The sequence below is a fragment of the Pinus tabuliformis genome, chromosome 3_1 (genome assembly GCF_031772625.1).
Source record: "Pinus tabuliformis cultivar Carrire ecotype Pingquan chromosome 3_1, CPIR1, whole genome shotgun sequence".
In the NCBI taxonomy this organism is placed as follows: domain Eukaryota; kingdom Viridiplantae; phylum Streptophyta; class Pinopsida; order Pinales; family Pinaceae; genus Pinus; species Pinus tabuliformis.
The window spans coordinates 510826870-510850189 of NC_142301.1; the positions used below are offsets into that span (position 1 = coordinate 510826870).

The following is a 23320-nucleotide window of genomic DNA, read 5'->3' on the forward strand; positions in this document are numbered from 1 at the left end:
TGTTGCTGTCCACTAACTCTTCAAACTGTTGTTGGTTACTTTAACTTTGTAGTTGCTAGTCTACTTTTTCTTCCACTTTTGCTCTTGCTCCAATTTTTACTATGCTTATTGCCTCCCTATCATCCTTACCCTCTTTCATGATTATTTCTGTTTGCACTGAATCATGACTTTCCAGCATTCTCTCCAGCAATTGAGCATCTCTGTTCCATGGATTAAATTCTTCCACAAAATATTCTTCTTTCATCTTTATTTGGCTGCTCATCTGTGCCAAATTTTCTTCAGCATTTGCAACAAAACCTGCACTCACAAAACACTTCTTAAAATCAAAAACATAAGGCTTATGTGCCTTATCTTCCTTTGGCAACAATTCAGCTTGCTGCTCTGTTTCTTTCTCCTCTGTCAGCACATCAGTATGCTGTTTTGAATTCTCAAAAGAACTCATGAGACTGTCAACTAGTCTCTCCCCCACACCATCTGCTCTAATGATATCTTCCTACTCTTTTCCACTGTAGTGAACTCTTTCTTCTGCAATCACACTGTCATACTATGAATTTTCCAGCAAATATTCCAACAATGCAATTTCTTTGTAACACTTCATAAGTATTTCACCATCACTTAGGTTTCCTACATTTGTACACAAATTATTAGTTTGGAAATCATAAGGTTCAACAGTCTCAACTGTTGCTTCACATATCAGCTCTTCAAACTAAATTTCATCTCCTTCTTTCACAAGAACTTGCTCCTGTGTTGTCACATCTTCACACATCCATGCATTATTAAGTTCTTTCTGCTGCAATAAATCACTGCTTCTCTCATTTAAGAGACATTCTCCCTTGTATTTTACTCTAGAGTAGTCATCTTCTAAAAGATACCTTTCCATACTTATGACAGCTTCAAGAGATTGCTCATTCTCTGCAAAACACTTTTTTGTTAGTGTTCTTTCTCCCAAGGTTAAATCCTTTGCATAGGTTTCTTCCTTCTTAACATCTTTCAGTAGATGTCCTTCTTTCTTACTGACTGTCTCAACAACTTCCATGGCTATTTCCACTGTGCCTATCATCATAGTGAACTGATAATCCTTTACTATGTTTTCAGCTAACATAGTCTCTTCTTCAAGTTTGCCTTTGATCTCTTGTTTTTTACCTTCTCCAAGAGCTATCCTTGTCTCACCATCTGCATTAATATTCTCCTGCATTTGTTTTGCATCCACAGAAAAACTATCCGTCTTAAAAACATAAGACCCTATGGTCCCACTTGATGTTTCAGCCATCATATCTCCTTGCTGTTCTAAATCCTTCATATGATTCAGAAATTCTTCGATGGTCTCCTCTTCAATCTCCTCAAACCCTTCACTTGGTTGCTTGATATCTTCCCCAACTGTATATGAGACCTATCTATCCCATCTTCTTCCAGAATAGAATTTAGATTTTGTTTTTCTTCTTCCTCCTTTATGACAATATCAGCAAATTGTCCTTCACATGTTTGACCTACAGACATACACAAATTGTTAGATTTAAAATCATCAAACCTTTTGGTCTCACTTGAAGTTTCAGTCTTCAAGTCTTCATCTTCAGTCAGCATCTCCTCATGTTGTTTTGAACTATCCCAATAGTCCATGAGATCTTCACTTGATCTCCATTCTTTATCTTCAGTGTAGTCTTCACTTTCTCTCATAATTTCTCCCTGTTCTGGTTCACAAATGGACTCTTCCATTTTCAATTCAAATTTCTTGAGTTTTTCCCTCAGCCACCTTACTTGCCTCTACTGTAGCTTCCTCTGCAACTTATGCCACTTCACTGGTTTCTTCCTCAAGACCCAACCTAGTCTCTGGCTTTCCTCAAGTATTCTCCTTAATGCATTGAGTTGTTCTTTTAACTCTACAAGTTCCTTGTCAATTTCCTCTTGACTCATCCTCTTGCCATTTGCCTTGGTATCCTCTTTCTTCATCTTTCTTCTGCTATGGTCTTTCTCAGAACCTCTACTATGACTATCAGTAGCCATATTCTTCTTCTCTATCTTCATGAGCTCCTCACTCACTCACTATGAGATGCATTAAAGCCTCTGCAACAACAAGTACTCCTTGTTGCAACTTACCTCACCAAGATTTCCTCTGTACTTGGTCTTTTGGAAAACCCTTGGTTCTCTATCTATGGAACCTCCTTTTAGCACTTCTCTCTGCTCCTTCTAGGCTTCAACTCATCTGCACTTCTCAAGAACACAACCGTCCTCTTGTATTTCAATCACAATGAAATACTTGGTTCTGACCACCTCTTCTTTCACTTAGAAAGACTTACCAGCTTTCTTCATCCCTTAGTAATTCTACCCACATCCTCTGTGGAATTGCCCCTATTCTCTACAACAATACTTCTACAGTAACAAGTCTCCTTCTTGCTACATATGCCTCACTAAGCTTCTCTCCTTTGAGCTCAGTCTTTTAGCATCTCTTTGGTTCTTTCCTCTGGAACCAATTCAACACTCCTCGCTCTAGATTGCTGCAACCTTCTCACCTTTATCTGTGCATTAATGTACAAACACACATTCTCAAATCAAAACAGAACATATCACCTCACCTTCAAGATCTCAACATGATATTGTTTCACCATTCCACTTGTACCTTAAATGGATTGTCCTCTGTTTCTTACATCTGCAAGTTCTGCTACACATCCCCTCTGTGTGCCTACTTTCTATCATATTAGAATCTGATCCTACCTTGTCTGCATAAACATCTTTGACACAGAACCTGTTCTCAATTCTTTCACATGGAATTTCTTTGTTCTGTTTTAACACCAATTGTTTCAATTACAATTCTGCTCTGATACCAAATGATGAAAGGTTACACTGCTTACACCCACAGTATGCATGTAATATGCATAATCACACTTGTCCCAGGTATTTTAACTCTCTAAGGAGTCAAAATCTTCACCCTCCAATGGTTAAGGCCCCTATTATTCAACATAGGCTAACTCCTAGCCATATATACTTATCGGGACTTTAATCAAAATTCAAGCCTCCATTTAAGACTTTATTAAAGTCTTTCATTAAACCCTTCCTATCGGGACTTTCAAACCCTCATAACCTTCGTTACCCCTTAACCATGTATATATAACCTTTTCCTTTCTTAACATTGGTTATATATAATTAACACGTAAAAACCTTCCATCGACGCTATTTCCTTATAAACCATTACAAAGGAAATACCCACAAAACAAACCTTTCCGCTTTAGTACGGTCTTGACACGCTTCCCGAGGTTCCACCTTTATCGCAATCGGGTATCGGCTCCTCCATGGGTCACATTAATACACACCTCCTCCGCATCCGATATGTGATTGAACTGTCAAACTTCAAACTTTATAAACCCACACTCATAACTTCATCGGGTCTGCACCCATCGGCCCTTCGCATTATCGCATGTCGCTTCCATACCCCGATCCCCGATCGACCAACTTGCATATTAAACCTCCGCCGTTGATCTACTCTTAGTAGATCCGACGGTTCACATTTGCTTCGGGTTGACAACACACACGGGGGTTAACCGCCTGATAAAGCGGTTTCCCCTCACTCCTCCACTGCTATGTGTCCTCCGATTAGTGGAATCAGAGCCAAGCCCTCGATACCACTTACCACTGCTTTGCTGCCCGAAATACCACTCGAGGTTATAAATCCGCCTTTTCACTGCGTTAACTCCTGCGCTCTTTCACATGCGATGACCGTTGATCTACTCCATCGGTCGGTTCCGATAGTTCCTTTAGGTTCCTTTGTTGTTTAATCTGGACCGTTGATCACTGAGATCCAACAGTGACTCTGCGCCAATGCCTCACTTCTCCGCTCATCCATTTTACTTAGAATTTACGCTAATTCTTCAGTGTTTTCTCTGTGGTTTGGGTTTTTCTTCAAGGTTTCGCTTTCCGCTTCTGCTACTCAACTTCTCTCATTTTAACTCCTCCGCGAATTCTCACTTTGCTACTTCTCTCCAGAGCTTCACTTTGTTCCTTCAACTGGATTCTAAAACCCATGATGATTCCTCTAAATCATTCCCTCCCTCTGCGCGTTCTACAGAATTCTGTCTGCAACCCTATTACAGAACCTACGAATTCATATGTAATTCATTCATAAAATACTCATTTCACACATTTACACAGCTAGAAATAAACCTCTGTATACATAAGTATAAACAAATGATTACATTCGAGACTCTGTGTCTCTCACAGGTCTGATCTTCAACTATCAGTGGCCTCCTCCTCCTTTGCCCGTAGGCTTACATTTATACCAGAGAGTTCTGTTGAACTAATTCTGGTTCAATTCCTAAATGTACTGAAATGACTCCTAAATCCTCTATGTCCACTTCTAACTTCATTTAATTCCTAAGAACTCTCTCTAGTTCCTCGAATCATGAACTGCTTTAAGAGTTATATTTGACTTTGAACTCTTTTGTCTTTATTAACCACTCATGTTCTCATTTATTTGAGAGAATTTACAAACAACCTCACATTATCTAATTAATGCTTATCCTACTCACTCAAAAGCCTAAATGTTACATTAATTCATCACTTAGGAATCTAACTTCCTTAAAACACTTGACCCCCTATTTCTACTAAATACAATGATTTTCTCTTGGGTTGAATGCTCTTGCATCACTTCTACTTGTGCATAGCCTTTGCAAACAAGTCTTGCTTTATTTTGTACTACCTGTCCATGTTCATAAAGTTTTTTCCTGTACACCCACTTGATTCAAATTACATTTTTGTCCTTTGGTCTAGAAACATATTCCAAAGTTTGATTATTTTCAATCCCTTTCAATTCTTCATCCATGACCTTGATCCAATGTTCATCCTTGCTAGCTTGAGAATTTTTTTTTGGTTCCGCTAAGGACAAAAATGTTGTGTCTTCTTTGCGTGATGCATCTATAAGTTTTCTTCTAGTTTGAGCACCTGAATTTTTATTTCCCAAAATCTGATTATCTATATTCTTTTTATGCACATACCTAGATGGAGTCTTAGCTTTCATAGGATCATGCTCTTCTATCTGAACTTCTTCAAATTCTTCGTCTTCTAGTTCTTTAGATGGATATTCTTGAAAGATATTTGAATTATGTTGATCTAGAATAAGAACATCATTGTGCGGGAGTGATTTACCTACTTCTACATCAATGCTATGAATAACTTTGTGTTTTCTCTTGTTATAGAACTTCTACATTCATTGATATCAAATCATGGGAGTGGTTCTCACCGGCAAGGAGAACTATCCTGAGTGGTCTTGGAAGATAAAAAACACTCTCATTTTCAATGAGTTGTGGAAAGGAGTTTGTGTAGGAAAAGGAGATAATGAAATTGTAAAGCCCACCTCAGATAAGGAGTTCGCCATTTGGGAAAACAAGAACAGCAAGGCCTATGCCTTGATTGCAACATCTGTAAAGGAAGAGGTAAGTCACCATATCTCACCATTTTCAAATGATTTTGAAGCCTTACAGAAGTTGAAGGAACTCTATGACTCACACTTTGAGCTTGAAGTTGTCCAATTAATGATTAAATTGTTCAGTCTTGAATCCAAAATGATGATCCTCTTGATGATGATACCAAAGGTACAAAGAAACAAACTTGGTGCAAGGAGTCGCAAGTGTATCTTCATGGGTTATTCAAATACCTCCAAAGCATACTATCTCTATGATGAAATTAATAAGAAGTTTGTTGTATCTAGAGATGTAATATTTCTTGAATCTTCCAAAGCTGACAATGTTGTTGAGCGGTAGCTTGATCGCTTGGATAGATTCAGACATGCAAAATCATTTCAAGAATTTGATAATCAGATTCCAAATATTGAAGGGGGGATTCCTATATTGGATCAATCTGTGGAATCTTCTTTTGAGGCACTCTCTCCCCCACGTGAAGCTTCAGCCATTAATGATACTTTGAGTGATGTGATTGACAGAATTGGGAGACTCAATCTTGATGCAGTCCCAACTTAATCAACTGAGCAGCGTGGACCATCTCATAAAGGTCCCCCAAAATTGCTGACAAATACACTTGAAAGTGCTCATCCTGATGAGGTTGGAAAGACAGGAACAAGAAATTCAACTAGGAAAAATGGAGGTGATGTAGATGATTCTAATTCATCTATTGATATGGATGTTTCTTATGATTGTGAACTGAATTTGTCTACAGATTTTGAACCAACTTCTTTCAGAGAAGCTGCTTCTCATGATGAATGGAAAGAAGCAATGCAAAAGGAGTATGATGCCTTAATAAAGAATGGCACTTGGAAGCTGGTTGAACCTCCATTGAGAACCAAACCAATTGGTTGCAAGTGGGTCTACAAGAACAAGTATAAAGCTGATGTCTCACTTGATAAGCACAAAGCCAGGATTGTGGAAAAAGGGTTTGCACAGAAGGAAGGGGTCAATTATGAGGATATTTTTTCCCCCACAGCAAAATGGGCTACCCTCTGGACACTCTTTGCCTTAGCAGCTCAGAACAGTTGGAAAGTCCATCAAATGGATGTAAAAACTGCTTTTTTGAATGGAGATCTAAAAGAAAGTGTTTTTATGTCCCAACCAAAAGAATTTGTTGTGAAGGGACATGAACATAAAGTATGCAAACTTTTGAAATCCCTATATGGCCTCAAGCAAGAACCTCGACCCTAGTATGAAAAGTCAACTGAGCATCTTTCGAAACTCAACTTCAAACATTATGATCTTGATGATGAAATTTTGTTTGTCAAGAAATTTGGCAAAATAGTTGTATATCTTGTGGTATATGTAGATGATCTTTTGATGACAAGGAACAATGAGAGCTACATTGCATCCATAAAGAAGGAATTGAGGAAAGGTTTTGAAATGATTGACTTGGGCTATGTTCACTACTATCTTGGTATTGAAGTAACTCAACATCCAAAGTATATATTCCTCTCTCAAAATAAGTACATTGGAGATCTGTTAAACATGTTTGGCATGGCTGAGTGCAATCCTTTGACTACTCCAATGGAACAAAACTTAAAGCTCACATCCATTGAAGGAAAAGAATTTGAGGATGCAACAAGGTATAGACAACTTGTAGGAAGTCTCAAATACCTGACTACTACCATACCAGATATTTCATTTGTTGTTGGAATCCTCTCCAGGTTTATGCAAAATCCTTGTGAGGGACATTGGTCTACTGCAAAAAGAGTTCTAAAGTACTTGAAGGGAACCCAAGACTTTGGACTCAAGTATACACAGGTGAGCGACTTCAACTTGATTGGATACACTGATTCAGACTCTGATGGAGATGAAGAAATTGGGGTATCTACTTCAGGTTATGCTACAAGTCTTGGATCAGGAGCTGTCTCCTGGAGATCACATAAACAATCAGTTCCATCAGATTCCACAACAAAGGCATAATATGTGGCAGCTACTGAGGCAACAAAAGAAATTGTGTGGCTTAGGAAAATTATGGAATATTTGCAGGTAAAACAAGTACATTCAACTCCACTCATGATTGACAACACCTCTGCAATAAAGTTGGCCAAGAACCCAAAGTTCCATGATCGAACGAAGCACATCAATACAAAATACCATTTGATTCGACATCATGTTGAGGCCAAGACAATCCATCTATGCCATTGTTCCACTAATGAGTAGATTGCAGACATCTTCACCAAAGCGCTTGGAAGAGAAAAGTTCAAAAGATTCAAAATGATGCTTGGAATCACCAACATCCCTTCAGATTAAGAGGGGGAATGTTGACACCTAATCATTGGGATTGGGTGAACATTTGTAAATAATGTAAATAGTAAATAATGGAGAATAAGAAAATGAAGAGACATTGGGAGGTGAAGCCCAAGAGTCTCTCCCTGCTTATACATAACCATGAGAAGCCTTTATGAAGAAATGCAATTCGATTTGAGGAGTTATCTCCTGGCTTGACAAAAAGCACAGAGAGATTGGGGAAACCGATTTTTTGAAGTGAGAAGTTTTCAGGAGGAAAATCGATTGAGGACAGTTCTTGCAGTAGAGGGGGGAGGATAGTAGCTTCTAGAGAGAGAGAGATTCTCAGCCAGAGAATCATCAGTAGAGAGTTATCCTGTAGCCTTGGGCTGATGTAGGGCTAGAAGGGCCACACAAAAGTAGTGCAGAGGGAGAGAGAGAAAGTCGAAAGTTAGAGGACGGGGTCAATTTCAGTAGCCGGAAACCAGGGTGTGAGACTAGGAGGCTGAGAGCAGAGACTCTGGGCTACTGATCGATTCCTCAGTTGGGTGATGTAGTGCTTGAAAGGGTTGATGCTAGGACATCGTAGAGGCAGCGCAGTGATAGTGCAGAGCCTGCCAGGGGCACCTCATCCAGCAGTCGAAATAACCAAGACTTTTTCTCACTGACTGTGTGAGGTAAAACTCACAAAGCTTCTGCCAATATTTCTCTCTGTAATTGAATAACCCTGTGAGGTATTCAGTGATGTATTCAGAAATTGCTACTGCTTAATAATACTAAAACCTCAGAGCTGCTGCACTGGTTTTCTTGCATTGGGTTTTTCTGGGGAATATTGTCCAAAATTAACTGTCCTATGTGTTTCTATTTTCCTTGCTCAATTTTTATGTTTCAGAATCATATTTAATTTGGTGTAGGTTGCTTTAGTAATTTACTTCAATGTTTCAAGAAGAAATCTTAAATAAGCTTGTAATGTAATTTACAATCTAGGTGAAATAGATTCAGTCGGTTGCAGTACGATTCCTGAGATTGTTAATCTAGGAATTTTCACAGAAAACACTTGAGCAGTTCGATTTCATGAGTAGATCGATTTCCTGATTAGCAACAGTCAGTTGCTGGAGAGAGAGATAGTGGGATTGAAGTAATGAGAGAGGGGCAGAGACAGTGAAGTCGGAGGAATATTTCCAGATCCGGTGAGTGCATTTGCAGAGAGGCAAAAGAGACATAGAGAGGCTGACGATGGGGCAACGCAGTAGCCTCTAAAGGCATTTTCGATTCTGCTGGGGAAAGACGAGATTCGATGCTAGAAGCTGGACAGAGGTTCCAAAGGCCAAGAGAGACATTTTCCCAGACAACAGTAGACCAAGCGGCTTGAGGAGAAGTTGGTTCGAACTGAGTGCAGAAGGGAATGCACTAGTGTGATGCAGTGGCTACGAAGAGGCACTTTAAATGGCTCACCTGGAGCTGAGGTCAGAGCCCAAATTTGCTTGTGGAGTGAGGAATTTTCCTCACTAGATTTTTCTTGCCAGTATTTCTGTGTAGGATTGCTAGTTAAGGCATCCAATTGTACTCATATTATTTCACTGCTGGTTAATATTAAAACCCTCAACTACTGCACCGATTTTCCCAAGTTGGGTTTTTCCGAGGACATTTGTCCAAAAATCATTGTGTTATTTTATGTGTGTGCTAGCATTTCTTCCTGCATTTGTTCTTCTGTAGTTTTATTTGTGTAGGTTGTAGTGTGATTTTTTCAGTATTTGCTGTAGCAAATAGTAAATAAGTTGTTAAATTTAATTAACCATAAGGAGAATATTTTCCAGTTGTTGCAATAGGATTCCGGTTTTAGGAATTTTCACATGACATGTGCTTGAAGGACTTGTGAGTTCTAGTCCCCCAGGCGAATATTTAATATCTTCCACGATTTCGATATTGGTGGAGCATTCTTAGTCACCTACACCTGTGTCTCCACCACTGTCATCATCTATGTCTTTGCCTCACTAACAACGTTCCAGAGGGTGAACTTTGCCTGTGAAGATGTCCTAGAGTGTTTGAAAGGAGAGAATATTATAGGGAAGGTAGGAGCAGGGGTTGTGTACAAGGGTTCGATGCAGAGCGAGGAGGAGTTTGCAGTGAAGAGGTTGCGTGTGATTGGGATTCATTGTGTGGAAAATATTTACCCTCCATTTGGAGGAAGGCTTGTGATCCAAGCACATCATCCTTGACTCCTGGCTAGAAATAATGCAGTTGAAGAACGATTCATGGACAAGGATAACTCTCTTCTGGTTCAAGATCTCGTCACTTTGCTAGAGCTTGTTTTGTTGCCCTTGAAAACATGTGATAAATGTTTTGCCTTGCAGAAAGATGAGTTTGAATGTGTGTTTGGTGAGAGCCTTTGTACTCCCACCAGCTCTATGGATATGAAAGAACAACACTTGCAGATTGTGAGGTACCCACATCTTCCAAAACCAAAGTCTGCAGAAGGATTGACTTATAAAACTCAAGGAAAATGGAATGCTAGTCCCTTCACAAGCTAGGTATCCAAATAATTTTGCATGGAAGATGCTTGATTATGAGGTAGTAATAGAACTAGGCAATGTGATTTAGTTGGTCAAAGAATTGAACCTGAGGAGAGGCAGGATTTCTGATACTGATAATCTTGTATGTGTTTTTGGTTCCAATTTGGACACCGATTTGCTTAATGCCAGGGTTTTCAAGAAATGGGATACCGTGGATTTGGGCAGCAAGGTTTTTAAGACGAAGGTTTTGATGGCTGCTCAACAAGTGATCAGATGTGAGAAGCCTAATGGCTTAGAAATACAAGAAATTCAAGGGATGAATGCTTTTGTATGGAGATCCAGTAGTGGTGAGGGCCTAAGAGAATGAGAATCTTCTTTTATGTCTTTCCTTCCATTTTTCTTATTTGTTAGACGTAATGGTACATAAATTCGAAAAGTTAGATTTACAGAAAATTACACGTGTACAATTTTTTATGAAGCTATATAGAGTTCACATTTTCATTTCAATGAAGCATGGGTACATTAGTGAATAAGTTGAATGCAGTCCATAAGAAGGGGAAGAAAGAACATTGCATAAAAGAGAAAAATTTGAAAAAATCACAATTTTCTCTCTGCTATTTTTTTTTGTAAAATAAAATAAGGAAAAGAGGATACTTACCAATTTCATACCAATCTTATCATTCACATTTAGATTTAAAGCAATTTCTACTCTCTCTACAGTAGCATCCACTTATAAAGAATTAATATAATAGAAAACACACATTGCACAAAAAAATGAACTACAAGAAGTAACCTTGGCAGCAAAATTTCCTTTATAGCTTTTTCTAGCACTCTGGAAATCTTCAGTTAATAGCCTATGAAAAGTTAATAATTATGGCAAACAAACAAATTTCTTTAAGGTGAATATTTTTGCATTACTGCTTTCTCTCATATCTTTTGGGATAACTCTTTTCGGATAACTCTTTGCCAAGCTCCTCTCCTCACTCGGCGTTTGACAATCTATAAGACATAAAGATAATCATGTCATTGAAATCATGTTTTCCCAAAATTTTACAGTTTTCTAAACACCTGTTTAGTTTCCTCCTATGAAAATGAAACATCATCCATCATATTAAATAATATAAAATTAAACAAAGGGAAAATGCCTAAAAACATATGAAGTACCAAATAAAGCTAATTATTATTTTTCATCACATTTTAATATCTTATAATAACTCCTTTGACCAATGGCATTTATTAAATCTATGATGGAAATAGCCCAGATTCAGATCCCTTTGACAAAAATTAACGACATGAAAAGTACCACGTAAAAACTCAACATGGACTCACTATATGTAATATCCCCTTATGATAAAATAATTTCAGAAACAGTTTTTGATTACCAGGATCCAAATTTTAAGGATATGATGCATCTTAACACAGCAAATAAATCCCTGATTCATTTTCCAAAGAACACACAAGGGTATTTAACAGCTTTGCAAGAATTTGTACTAAATATCACTGTTGCAATACAACAACAAAATATAAAAGAAACACTCAAATAATAGTTTACGAAACTTGAAAAGCAACTAAACAATACCAAGGGAGAGTCGAGATAGGGGGTTTTATCTAAATGTTGAGAGAGGAAATCAGATTTAAAATTGATTGAGGACTAGCGAGATCAACCAAAAACGTGGAAAAAGTGCATGCTCGCTACAAAGCATTACCAAAAGGGAGGGCATTAAAGAGATCTGTGTTGGTGACTTGGCATTCATTGCAGACATCACGAGGAGCAATACAATGCCGGAAAATGTCAATTTGACCTGGATAATATTCAGAATAAATCTCATGCTAAAGATATCCATTACATTGCCTTTACTCAGGCGTGACAAGCATAAAATGATGATGCGAATCACATGGCTAACCAACCAAGGTGTAAGTTTAAATGTAATAATATTCTTTATAAATGCGTGCAGTATGCACCATGAACATAAAACATAGAAATAGGTGAACTATCTGTTACAACGTAAAATGGAAAGAAATAGGTGAACTATAGGTTTACTTCCATCTGTAGCTAGGCTTGAAGTTAAATCAATGATGAACTCGAAACCTGTGCAGATGTTTAGTCCTCTCGATCAGGTCTGAGCTTGCGCAATGCTTTTGAACCAAGCTCCATTTCTCAGAGAATGAATCATCTACCATGGCTATCTAGGTGTCCAGAGGTGATTCCTTTATGATAACAACAGTGATGACAACATAGAAGAAATGGTAGCATCCTTGGGTTCTTTCAATGTGAGTAGACATATGTGGCCATGGATTAAAAACTCAAGAGGCTCGATTCTCCATTGTGCATTGCGAGCTCACCAAGAATGTGAATGGGTGGCATTCATGGACGCAGATGAATTTCTGAATCCTATAGAATATATTCAAAATGACACTATGCCAAAATATTCTACACAAACAGGCCTCACATGCAACATCTGCATATTCAGGCTTATTCAAAATAGGAGAAATCAGAGTTGATTGTCATAGCTTTGGCCCATCTGGATTGAAGAAACACCCAGATGATGGTGTGATAGCAGTTTACACCTGCAGGCTGAACAGAACTGAGAGGCATAAATTCGTTCTCTTATCTGCATTGAACCAAAGTCTGATAAATGTAGTCCATCATTTTTATCTCAGACAGGGTTATCATTACATGAACCTTCCCAGAGGATTTGCAGTGTTCAATCACTACAAATACCAAGTTTGGGACACATTCAAGGCCAAATTCTTCAGAAAGGTGGCAACTTATGTAAGAATCTGATTTATTTCTGCACTATTCACTATAGATCAGATTCAATGCATTGAAATAAACATTTCTGATCATAGCTGACATGTTTATATCATGCTTGCTTTATTTTATGTTCACATAGGCGAATCCGTATGTAACATAGTTGCACGACGCTCGATGCGTATGTTTAGTTTATAAGTAAGCAACTTTTTTTCGTTAAGATAGGTGACAGGGCATACCTTTTTATGAAGAAAATTCGCCCAGTTGGGGTTGGCGGTCTTCTTTTCCCTTAGATTGGGGCGTAGGTGATTGTTATTTTTAATTAAAGTTGTGAGATTTATTATAATTTTTATTTTAATATTTGCTGAATGCATGGCTATAAGGTTGGTCAAACTCTTCCATGCAAGTGTGACGAGGTTATCTCACTGTTCACACCCATGAACACAAATTGTAGACCTTGCCCTAGGTGTGCCATGCCCTGCTTTCTGTGTTTTCTCTGTCACATGGTGCCATCAGTTCTGTATAGGAAACCAAAGTACAACTTTTTCAATTTACCACTCCTATCACCATCTCTTTGCTCCGTTTGAGACAATTGCTAATTGTATTCAATCCAACAAACACAAAATTACCTAACCTTATACACAAACATGTCGGGAAAGTGCGCCGTTTGGCCCAGAAAGATTACGCAAAAACACAAAACTACCCAACCTTATACACAACATGCTCGGCAAGCATGCCCTTTGGCCTGGAAGGATTGAAAGAGTTCAGTTTGCTTTCAAACTAACCTAGCATGGAGATATTAGTATTGTTTAAAGTGATGTTCGCAAATAAAATTAGATGCATATTAAGAGTTTAGTGATGTTCGCAAATAAAAATTAGATGCATATTGAGAGTTTGGACATTTTGAGATGTACATCTTATTCCCATATTAAAATTGTTTAAATCTTGACTGGCTATGAATTTGTTATAAATAAAATTGTTTAAATCTTGAGTTAAACCTGCATATTTATGATCCCATTAATGTTCAATTTTATAATCTCATAATTGTATTAAAATAGACCAACACAAAACAAACCAACATTATACACGAGCATGCCCAAACTTGTTGCACAAACATGCCCATTGGCTGGCTGTGGAAATATTGAAAGAGTTCGATTTGCTTTCAAACTAACCTGCCCTGGAAATATTACTTCTGTGAATCGGCTGTGGAAATATTGAAAGAGTTCGATTTGTTTTCAAACTAACTTGCCCCGGAAATATTACTTCTGTGAATCAGCTTGGTGTAAAGTGATGTTTACAAAGATAACAAAGAATTTTTTCAGTCTAAGGTTACTTGGGAGTGGGAGTGAAAAAGTGGGAGTGACATTTTCAAAAGCTATCTGTTTGGAAGCGATTATATATATATATATATATATATATATATATATATATATATTTTGATGCATATATGTCAACAAAAGCATGTAGAATGATGAAATAGATATAAAAATTTTAGATTGAACCATATAACATCAATCATCTAGAAGTTATAATCTTCATCAACCACATTCACAAGTTAGTTACATACAACATATTGAGTCTCATGATTCATCAATCTTAAAGTTTCAAGCTTTCAAAATTCGATATATAACATTTATCATCATTGACCACCAAAGTTGTACTTGTAAGCTAAGTGTAACCATTACAACAAAGAATATCTAACATGAAATGAAATGAAACAACTTTCAACTTTCATGAAGCATCATATTCATAATTCATTACCAATTAGTTATAATTGCCAACGTCAAATTTCAAACTTAAATTGTCACATATTACAAAAAATATTATAATAAATATGAAAGAGTCAATAGTTATAAAAACTACTAGAAACTAGGAAAGACAAGTAAATCTATTATCTATTGCTAATGCTTGGGCCTCTTGCCACCACGAGAAATGTCTAATTTTTGAGTTTGGTTGGAAAATCAGGATCTGTCATTAATATCACCCTCTAAGCATTAACATAAGATTAAAAAAACATAACATGTCAAGTCAAGATTTTGTTTGAGTGATGGGTACATTTTTAGTAGGATCATGATAGAGGAGTTTGACAACCAATGTCATGAACATCAAGGTACATATAGAGATTGATGTTCTTGATTAAATACGAGTTCCATACCTTAATACATGACAAAACCCAATGGAAACATTACAATCCCCCCAATACTGAAATCCTAAAACACTGATAAGTCCGCTGGATTTTGAATGAGATCTAAAATTCTACTCTCTCCATATGAAATCCAACGAGGTCGAAAACAACTTGAGTCATTTCATGGTAATGTTAAAAGTTTAAGTAAAAAGATGAAAATGAAGATTAAGAAGAATGTCACTTTATTCTTAAACATTACCATGAATCGCATATCAATAGTAGGGCCATAGGCTTGATCATTAGGATACCCCACTAAAAAATTATTTGTTTTTTTGAAAAAAATTGTAATTGGAATGTTACTGCAAAAAGGGTTAGGGATGGAAATTTCGTTGTCGCGGTCACTCCTGAAATTCACTCCCTGCAAGAGCGATTTCGGGAACGCGCTCTAGAAGCGGGTTCGAGGGGGATCCACTCCCCCGAAACCCTACATCAGTGAGAAAGAAATATGGAACAAGTTTCCAATAGCGTTCTTTGATGGGGCTTCCTCCTTGGACATATGTGGCAGTGGGATGCATATAATCATTAGTCCCAGAGTTTCCTACTACTTCGATTGGTTTAGCGGTAAAGGCATAAATACCAAAGCCAAGTTGCTCGCTCTTTGGGGTATCCTATTTTGCACCAAGAGGAAGGAGATAGATGTCTACGGAGATTCCAAGGCGATTTTCGATTGGGCAACTTCAAAACATGGGTTGGAGGCTCCTAATCTCTCAAATTGGATTTCTAGGACCAGATTTCTAATTAATGATTTTCAGAGGATCACCCTCTACCACATTTTCAGAGCCCAAAATCAGGTAGCGGACTCGCTGTCTAAAATGGGATGCACCTTGGCACTGAGTATGATCTTCTATCAGATTTTTGAGAATGACATTTTCCAGAGATATGGAAATTTCATGCTTTAAGGGACTGGTCTAGACATTTTCCTAGTTCTTTTTTGATCGTAAACCTTGTTTTTGATTAAGAACCACATTGTCAGACTTTTTATAGTTTTAAAATAGATTATTAGAAGAATAGATTGAATTATTTTGTACAATGGATTTCCTAGCTTATTATTTCAAGCGATGAAGGGACGAACAGGTCTATAGAATGTTATCAAATATATGGCAGAAAGTGGAAAAGCGCAGAAAGTGAAAAAGGATATATTCTCTTTCCTAATGTGATATAGAGATAGCTGATGAAAACCTGTGTACTCTGAAACCCGATTCGTCCAAAATAAGCGATGTGTCCAAATCCTATGAATCAGACATGATTCGATGGGATTCGAATCCCAAAAATGGGACACGACGTGTCCTAGTGGGACATGATCAAATCTCGGTTGTGTCTCGATTTTGGGATTCGAATACCAAAAAAAGTGAAACTTGCGGCTTTAAAACAACATTGTTCTTTTCATTATTTACCATTTCTCCCATTCATTTTTGCAAACAGTGAGCTGTGGGGAAGGAGCTAAGGGTTTGGAGCAAGGAGCTAAGGTTTTGGAGCGTTCGGCAAGGAGATTCAAGCACCAAGTAAGTGCATTTCATCTCTATTTTTTTGCATTTCTATTACAGCGGTTTGTATATGCATTTCTTTTACAAATTTGTGCATGTTTTGTTTATTTTTTTACAGTATTCATGGCTCAATCAAGGGTAGCAGGTAGGGGACAAAGGAAGGGGAAGAATGTCCCCATTGGATATGCCCCTCCTCCCCCAATATCATTAGATTCTGCTACAAGTAACGTTGAGGGAAAACTTCCTCCTAAAGACAACATTGAGAAATATCCCTTGTGGAAATATGTCACAAGAGAGGATCGGACAAGCACCAAGGGGAAGGGAGGAGGCAATGTGCATTGGAGATGAAACTTTTTCCACAGTTCTTTCACAAGCACATATTACTGTGTGAAAGGCCATTTGTTGGCTTTACCAGGTTGTGGAGTTGGAGCTTGTAAAGCCTTTCCTTTACAAAAGAGGAATGAAATGGAAAAAGAGTTCATTGTTGGTATGGCAAACGTGGCTGCAAAATCAAGAAAAACCAAGAATGAAGACCCCCTTCCATTTTTTAGGAAAGACACCACCAAATTTCCATTTGAGAGTTCTATTGGGGGACAAGCAAAAAAAAAAAGAAGCAATTTCACTTGGTCCAATGGACAAGAATTTTCAAAAAGAGAAACAGGAAGAGCTTGATCTCACCATTGCCTTCTTTTTCTATCAAAACTTCATATCATTTAATATTGCACGCTCACCTCTATTTATTGAGATGTGACGAGCTCTAACTCACGGGTCTCCATCATGGTATGTGCCTCCTGGTTCAGAGAAGCTTAGAACCACATTGTTGACGAAGGCAAAAAAAGAGGTGCAAAAAAGCTTGAGCCTATTAAAGCATCATGGCCAACATCTGGGGTTAGCATTGTTTCTGATGGATGGACAGATCCAACATGACACCCACTCATCAACTTCATGGTGTCTTTCTTGAATGGTCCAGTTTTCTTGAAAGCAGTGGATACACTTGGAGAATACAAGGATGCACAATTTATGGATGAGTTATTTATTAAAGTTATTGAAGATGTAGATGTTGATTCTTGTGTGCAAATCATTATAGATAATGCACATGTTTGCAAGGCTGCTAGCATGATTGTGGAAGCTAAATATCCACAAGTGTTTTGGACACCTTGCATTGTCCATTCATTGAATTTAGCACTGAAATCCATTGCTTTTGATGTGCTTTGGGTTGGTAACATTATTGAGGATGCACGACATATCCGTAACTTTGTGCAAAATCATACAAATGCCCTCACTATCTACAAGGAGTACAAAAATATATCATTGTTGAAGATTGCTGATACACGGTTTGCCTCTTCATTCATCATGTTGAAGAGGTTGAGGGAGGTCAAAACTGCTCTTGGGGCCATGGTTATTTATGAGTTTTGGTCTTTTTGGAGAAAGACAGATCAAGCAGCCTCTAAAAGAGTGAAGGACACAGTGCTAAATGATGCTTGGTGGGAGAGGGTAGATCTAATTAATCAGATCATGGACCCTATGATTTCTTTGCTTCGATTTGCAGATACAGACATACCCATCCTAGGAGAGGTTTATGAGGGATGAGATTCCATGATTGAGTCTATGAGGAGCATTATTCTACAGAGTGAGTGCCCCGAGTATGAGACATCACCAGAGGCCTTCTGTGGTACTATACAAGATATTATTGTCAGCAGATGGGACAAGAATTGCACACCTTTACATTGTTTGGCTCACTCATTGAACCCAAAATACTACAGCCATGAGTGGCTGAATGGTGGACCTTCCTGCATATTCCCTCCTCACATGGATGGTGAAATCTCACAGGGGAGGAAAGATGCATTCAGGCGGGTTTTCCAGGATAAAGCATTGCTTGATGAGGTGGAGGATGCCTTTGTAGAGTTTTCCATTGGCATTAGTCGATTTGTAGGATATGATGTGATTAGAGACAGGGAAGAAGCCCTATTCTTGGTGGGAAAATCATGGGGCAACAAGCCCTCCTCTTTAGTAGTTAGCCATGAGGCTCCTCTCTCAGGTGACTTCATCCTCTTGTTGCGAGAGGAATTGGAGCACATATGGGAATTTGTAGTGTGAAGAAGAGCAAGCTTGAGTAGTCCAAGGCAAAGACAATGGTGTATGTACACACCAAACTTCGTCTTATTTACAGGTAGAGGGAAGAGTGGTTGAGGGGAAAGACAAAGATGTGGGATGTCTTTCCTGATGACATGGGTCTGGATAACAGTGTTGAGTTGACATTGGCCAACATGGATCTCAATGATCTAGTGCTAGAGCCTGTTATATTTGATGATAGTGATATTTTAGAGGGATCATCCTCCACACCAGCAAATGCATAGGCGACTATGGATACAGGGAAGGAGGAGGATGCAGAGGAGAGCAGTGGTGACCATGATGATGAGGACATTGATGCTGATTCTAATGATGACTATGAGGATTGATGATTCATGAGTCATGGTTTACTTACTGCCTTGAGCCTTGTATACCTGTAGTTGTTTTATATTTTCTATTTTTATTTGCCATTGGCATTGCACTACCTATGTAACACATTTTGATTTGATGACTTAATGAGAAAACTACAACTTTCAGTTTCTTTATCTTACTATCTTGTCTTTCATTTATGAATCATGATTTATGTGACATGTATTTGAATTTTGTATGTACTATGCATGCTATAAAGTTACAACTTACTTTGTAAATAGTAAAACTAACATTTAGATGAAGATCTATGTTTGAAATCAATGAATTTGTATCATTAATGAGAATTTGTGTAAGAAATATCTAATTTTTAATATATATATATATATATATATATATATATATAACGAATCCTACTTGGGGGGTCAACGTGTCCGAATCCAACACTTGAATCCTCATATCCTAATCCCCGTGTTAAGTTACTTAGCCTGTGTACTTGAAACTTCTTTGGTAATGGAAGTAAGTATTTTTCCTTTCTTGAAAAAAACTAAAAGTAGATGCATATTTGCAGTTTAAAGAAAGGAAAAAACTAAAATGAGATGCATATTTGCACTTTAAACGGTTTGAGATGTATACAAAAACCACTGCAAGAACATCTTGAATATTACTCATATATTAAAATTGTTTAAATCTCGAGTTGCTAGAAACTTGTTATAGAGTTAGTAGTAATAACATTCAGACATATTTATAATAAATTAATTTTCAATTCAATAAAATTCCCATAATTGCATTACACTGATCTTGTGGAGATGGCTCATATTGAATATATTTTTAAAATGGTATGTTTTTTTTTTTAAATATGTTATTTATTAAAACCAAAATAAATCATATACTTCTTTAGATTGAGTCATTTAATAGGATGGTCAATCATAGTTGAGGAGACTCTGATTTCTTCCATCACATTATCTTCTTATACAAACAGAAACCCGTCAAATTCCATCAGGAAATGAGTAATTAAATACTCGACATGTGGTCACCTTTACCCTTCGTTGTTGGATGTGAAATAGCTTTTTGAACTTTACCCAACATTCTGTTTATTTTCCTAGAGACCAGATTATGCTGCACTTGGTAAGTTGCATTCACTCCCAAGATTTGCGCGGGATATCTCGATTAACCACTTTCAGCTTCAGGAAAGATCTATGTATTTGGGCTTTCACTTTCCAGACAAGAGGTTGGGATTGAACCACCTATGATTTCTCTACAGCTATACTTAATGGTTTAACTGGGGCCATAATCCTGGTCTGCAACAGGCCATAATCGATACCTCCTCGGCAGGGACATCCGCCACTGCTGTGGCACTTTATTTAGTTATGCGTACGGAATTTAGAGAAAATATCGTTGACATATACGTACAGTACACTGAGTTTTCTCGAACGGCCCTCTTTTCCAAAACCCTAATTGTTTATTGTTCACTTACCATAGGTCTCTCTGATTTTAAAAGTACGATTAAACCTAGCATCATCCACTAATCCACTAACCCTCCCATACTGAAACCATGCTTTCAGTTTTATTTGAAGATCATTATTTGAGATTGAGCACAAAAAAAATTGCACCTCCTATGCATCGATCTAAAAAATAGCACAGAAAGAATAACAAATCTCTTTTGTATCGAGCTATAAAATGCACCTATGGGCACAAAAATCATTGGCATAAATATACACTACACTGAATTTTCTCGGACGGCCCTCTTTTTTCAAAACCCTAATTGTTTAGAGTTCACTCACCATAAGTCTCTCTTTGATTTTAGAAAGACAATTAAACCTAGCAGCATCTAACCCTCTTGATACTGAAACCATGTTTTCTACTTCTATTTGAAGGCCATTACTCACAATAGTAGATGTCAAATACGTATTGATGAGGGAACACAAGTCTGTTCTATGACCACGCATGGGTGGGGTTTCTTTCTGAGCTTGAATCCTCTATAAATCGCATTCTACCATTGTCGTTGCATGCATAAATCAAAGCATCAATAAAATCCAGAGATGGCAGTAATTAATTGGCGTCATGAAAACGCATAGCGCTGCAATCCCTCTTTTCCTTATTAAGATTTATATGTTTAACTCTATTTAGCCATGCTCTTCCTCAGACTTCAAGAAGAGCCAACGGTGTGGTGCACTCTATTTATTGATATTATTTTGGTGGATTACTAGGTGTTTCCTGAACGAGTTTTTCTTCCGTGATGATAGTAAATTACCAATAAATAGTTTTTAATTATTTATGTTGAACATTAAAATATAATATATACTCAACAATTCGCACAAAATTTTCATTTCACTGCATAGGATGAATATCTCTTCAATGATGATGATAATTATTTAGGTTGAACATTAAAATATAATATATATTCAACAATTCGCACAAAATATTCATTTCACTGCATAGGATGAATATCTCTTCAATGATGATGATCAACATTTATTATTAACTAGATGGTGGTATATATGCATCACTAATATTGTATGTGTATATATACACACACTATTAGTGATGTATATATACCACTATCTATTCATTTGTGTATGTATATATTATTAGAAAAGGATAACCTTTTGTAAATTAAAATTTTGATAAAAGGGTTACAGACTCACATTGAAGCGAAAGAGAGCTAATGTTCAATGAAGGTGACCACTTAATCTTCTTACCTAGAGAGCCTTTCGAAGGAAAATTGACTTGGGAAAAAATTAACTTGGGTATAAAACCTAAAGGTGAAAGGTTGTAATACACTATTTACTCATTTCTTAACACTAGTAGATATGCTCCTGAGCCTAATTTCACCCTTTAGTGTGATTTGTTAGGGGGAATGGAAGGGCCAAAGTGTTGGAGGTAGTTGTTATATTTAAGAAATTGGAAAAGAGAGATATTCCCTAAGAGGAATAGGTTGTTGTTGGATCATGTTGAAGGCTGGAAGTTGATTGCCTCAACATCGGGGAACACCACTCGATCAGGTGCTTAAAGCAACTTCGTTTCCATTGAAATTGGCGGGTCCGACTAGGTATAAAGGGACCAGTTTCCCGTTTTAAGGAGATTTAATATAGTAACAGAATGAAAACTGATGAAATGATTTTATGACTAATAGTAAAATTTCTAAATAAACTTATTCTACTTATTTCCTTGGATAGTACATCTTTGTATGTGATTCAAACAAATATTTCACAAATTAAATAACAATATAGATCATTCAATACTTTAATGAAAATAAAACATATATGAAAAATTAATTAAACAGTTAATTAATTTAGTTAGTTAAAACTCAATCACATAAAAAGATCTCATTATCTCATACATAATCACAAATCATTCAATCCCGCAAATCGATAGTGATAATGGCTGATTGTTTTCAAAGCATTTATATAACGAAATAATGCATAAGAGATTCACTATTTAATTCAATGATACATAAAGATATCACAAAGATAATAGTTCCCGATGCATTAGCGCTCTACTTATGAAAAAGATAGATTTCAGGCTCAACTTCTTAATTAGATAACTTTGGATCAAACAATAGTGCAAGTTCAAAGTTGTCTTCTCAAAATTATGGACCTCTTTCTAAATGCATGAAAGGGTTTAAATAACCTATTAATATTACAAAAATAGTAAACTTAAAATAAAAGTCTTCAAAAAAGCTTCAACAAAATAAGTTAAGATAAAGGACAACTAAATTAGTGATCTGTTGCAACAAGAACTCATGACTGTGCTCCAGATTGATTCTTCATCTACTCTCTGAGATTGTATATGTCTGTGAGCAGCTTCAGCTAGGGGGATGTACCGGTTGCATGCACATTTGTCCTGTAAACATTGCATCACTAAGCGCTGGAAGAAACTATATTGTTGCATTCGAGAGACACCTCAGCACGAGCCATTGACTATGAGGCTTCACTAGAAAATGCCAATAACTTTCAAGGTTTGCTTGTGATAAACTATGAATGTCTTGAACCTTCTTTTTAGATGTTTCCTGCCAAGATTGTTTTAAAGCTTTGACATATGGCAAGGTGTCCTTTGGGCATTCCTGAATTAGATTGGCTTGCAATAAGGTATCTGTAATGTATTCGGTGAAATTTGAGGCAAGATTTCTGGCTCTAATAATAGCCATTTCTGCCCGTTTCATTTTGATGTCCCAATCACCAAACACGATATCCTTTTGTGATTCTTCAATCCGAGGAAGATAAGATGATCTTCCTTGAGCACTTTCTTACTAGTCTATATACTCAAAA

General features: G+C 37.2%; 1 pseudogene; it reads left to right on the plus strand.

Annotated features, from left to right (window-relative positions):
• Positions 1-9781: 9781 nt before the first annotated feature.
• Positions 9782-12977, plus strand: LOC149188051 (glycosyltransferase family 92 protein At1g27200-like; annotated as a pseudogene).
• Positions 12978-23320: the final 10343 nt, after the last annotated feature.